Below are 3,997 nucleotides of genomic sequence, written 5' to 3'. Positions count from 1 at the left end.
TGGTCAAGGGCATCTAGAGATCCTTGGCTGAGGAGTAATGCTGGGCTGAGTCATGATAGACACATGCAGTGTTCTGATCAGCAGTTATCAAAGACTAGGACAGGATCCAAAGACTCCTAATTTCTCATTAAAATGTCCCTGGAGTAAAGAAACTACGTCTTCTGCACAATTTCTGCCTTTATTGCCTGTGGGATAAGGGGATTTTGCTATTGCTTCTGAGTTTTATGAAAATCCCCAAATGGGAGAGAAATTATAAAGTATTTATGAAATAGGAAGACTGCAACAAAGAACATACCCCATTTCCTGCCCTCCCGGGGCTTAGAAATAACATCAGTTCCAGGATGTTTATCAATATCTTCCTATTTTCTCTATTTTTCTTAGTCTTACACACAGTATCAGGGGAGAGTTTGGATACATACCCATAGAGACATTACTATAATTTTGAAGTTGAATTGTTCCCAGAAGTCTGTGTAGATAATTCTGGAAGATGCAGGTCCTACTAAAAGATTCTTAGTAGGTTGGAAGCATACCATCAAATAGGATTATGCAGCCAAGGTCTCTTTCTTTATTTCTCTGTCTCCTAGATAGTCAAGTGAGCCATCTAATCTGGTTCATGCTACCAATCACTGTCACTGGCTGCCCTCCTCAGCCTCTCAAGGCAATGGGCCCATCTGCTTTTGGAATGGAATTTCCAAAGCCATAGGTCAAAACAAACCTTATACCTTATAAGTTAACTGTGTCTGGCGTTTCATGATAGTAAAACAAAGCTAGCTGACAACAGAAATAAAGATAAGTGATATTGCCCCATAAGTGATTTAAGATTCCCCCAGCTCCTCACCAGAATCTTCTACTATGGACTATAGGCCACTCTCTTCTGCTATAGAATTTGCAAGACCACAGTCAGGATTCAAGATTAGGTAGTGCTATTAGATCACAGCCAATGTGAAAATAAATATTATTTGTCATTAGAATTTTTGCTTTGCTTGGGAAGTTACTACTGATCAATCACAATGTATTTGATTGTTGCAGTATAATAATATTCATCGTAAAAACCACTAAGAATAAACTTTTTGTACAGTTTTTATAGATTAAACATACCTGGTCACCTGCATGCCCAGTTTCACAATCCCTCCAGTCAAGTTGTCTATCAAGGTCATGATCAATGTCAACTCTATACAGTATTAAGCTGCTTCTGATTTCAGAATGTTATTCTGGAAAACTGAATATTAGCTGGAGACATCAGTTTATTTCCCTGTGGGCCTGGACGTGAAGGGATTCAAAGCACGGTAGTTGACTTCTCTGAAGTCAAAGCAGAAAGCATGAACAGGAGGAAAGTCTTTGCATGTTAGTGCCTATTTGAAGTTGCAATGTCTCCTCGTGCCCGCAGGATGGCACTCATTAGAAACGAGCCCCTGAATGCATCTCCACCTAAACAGAGCAGATTTTGCAAGGGGTTGAATGAGCACCAGGAAGCTTAAAATCACCCAAAACCTCCTAAAGGCTGCCTACTTAACCCTACTCACACAATCTCTAATGGTTCATAAAATGGGAAATGCATAATTTAGAAAGAAGAAGGAAATAGGAACAGATCTGGGTGAGGAGTCCTGGATGGAATCTGACCTCGTATGGCCTCTAGCTAGGTTTCTCGCGTAACTTGGTTATAAATGTCTTCCTAACAGAAGTCAGCGAAGACCAGATAGATGATTGTAGCTTCAGAAACATAAATGTCTATTTCAACTCTGCTTACTGAGCATAAAAACGAGGTAAATTCAATGTGAACTGTCAGTAAGGTTGAGGAAGGTAAAGGGTGAATTTGAGGAAAGTTTTGAATATTCCAGGAGCGTCTCCTAAACCTCCACGGCACATAGATGTGATGCACGTATTCTAGGCTGCAAACTCTGAAGTTCAGAATAACTATGGTAGCCCAACAGGACAGGATGAGTGAGATAAGACACCAAGAGAGCCACATGCGGTCCAATTTTTTATGTCAAGAATCCACGAGTTTCCCACCTATCAACTGGGAAGTGATTGAACCTGTAGGAAGGAGAGTCTGTTATGAGAGCTTCAAATCACTGCAGGTGTGTTTCAAACAGAATGATGGGCTTCTGGTCTGTCCAGTGACTAGTTTCCTTCCTGCCTCATGAAGAAGCAAGTCACTCTTACCGACATATACAGCCCTCACCAGAATCCCAACGCTCAGGGCTGCCTTATTTAAGTAGAGTGCATCCAGAGGTGAACTAGGACTTCTAATTGCTTTTATTCTTTATAATACATTTCCTCTGTGAAAGCATTGTATTAGAAGAGGCCATTAACAGCCATTCTGTCTTAGGAAGACAGGCATTAAACAAGGTATCACTAGGTCAGTCTTATATTCATTTTCATCTAACCACACCTGCCTCCCAACTTGAGAAGACAATAGCAGAAAGAAGAGAAGGAAGAAATAAAGATAAATAATCAGCTTAGTGGGTGCTTAAGTGGGTGAGTGATGGCCCAGCACAGAAATACTAGTACTTTTATAAGAGGTAAGACCACAATGTTAGCATCCACCCTCTGCTTTAATCAGTACCTAAACGTTAGTCTTATTCATTGAACTAATCAGAGAAGAGGAGAAATGTATGAAATCCTCTTTTCAGGGCTTGAGGTGGAGAATGGTCATTGAATTGGTGTATTTATTTGTCACTGACAGACTGGTTGAGTGACAAAGATAGGAAGGTTCTTTTGACCCACAGTGCTAGCCCAGCATGAAGGTCCTACATCTAATTACTTTGTCCAAGGAGGTACTTCATATCACAAGTCAGGACAGTATGTATGTGTGTGTGTGTGTGTGTGTGTGTGAGAGAGAGAGAGAGAGAGAGAGAGAGAGAGAGATCCTATGTTTCTCTTTTTTCTTTAAAAAATATTGAAATTAAAATAAATTAAATGTGTTATTTTAATACCAAATGGCCATAGTTCTGCGTGTATATGTATTCTTTATGTATACATATATGTATTCTATACATACACACACACATATATACACACACACATACACACACAAACACACACACACACACATATATATATATATATATATACGCACTTAACAATGTTGCCTCAAAAGTTCAAATAAATAATTGACAAAGCTAAGGAAAAGGGAAAAGTACAAATTATACTGGAAGAAATAAAATACATGTCTCACTGAAAGTAGACAAAACTGAGAAGCAATGGGAACTGTAAATGTCATCAAATTTCAGTTCTAAACTTGCACTAACTCCTGGGGAAATATGATCTCTACCAAATTCACAGGAAAGATTTTTCAGAACATCAAGAAAGAAAAAAAAAAAACCCGAGTAAACTGCAAATGCTCTCTTTCTGGGATGTTAGTGGTCAGGATCACAAATCATGCAAATGGGAGAACATCATGATGTTCAAACCAGGACTCTCTCAAAATTGACCAAACAAATTCCTAAGCCTTTGTATGATTGCATTTGGTGACAGAAACTTTACAAAGGTGACTAAGGTTAAAAATGACCAGCCCAGAATCCATTATACTTCATTTCTTCATAATAAAATGAAAGTTGGGACATATAGGGAGACTCCAGAGGAAGGGCTAGTTGGGCAGGGAGAGAAGCTGAGTAAGCACAGAGTTCAGAAGAAACTCTGAATCCTTGGCATTGATTAAATTCCTTGTAGGTAATCCTTAAAAATAAGAGCCACAAATCCAATTATTATTATAGAGCTTACAAAGTTATATTCACGGTGTGAATTCACCACAACTCCATTTTAAGTCTCTTTCAAAATCTGAAAGCACATACCAGATTGAAAGTTATTAATGTTTCACCCATCATGATACCATGATCATTGGGTCTTTTGAATAATTAATTCTGTTGAGTGCTATCCATTATTAATTTTCATATGCCAATGCTTTTCATAGAATTCTAAACTTCTCCCCTCTTCAAACCTTAAGCCCCACAATTAGTTATTAAAGTGAATTCTAATTTGATGTTGAAATTCAATA

Source organism: Myodes glareolus, chromosome 20 (genome assembly GCF_982192425.1).
Source record: "Myodes glareolus chromosome 20, mMyoGla1.1, whole genome shotgun sequence".
NCBI lineage: Eukaryota > Metazoa > Chordata > Mammalia > Rodentia > Cricetidae > Myodes > Myodes glareolus.
Note: the sequence above shows the minus strand (reverse complement) of the source record.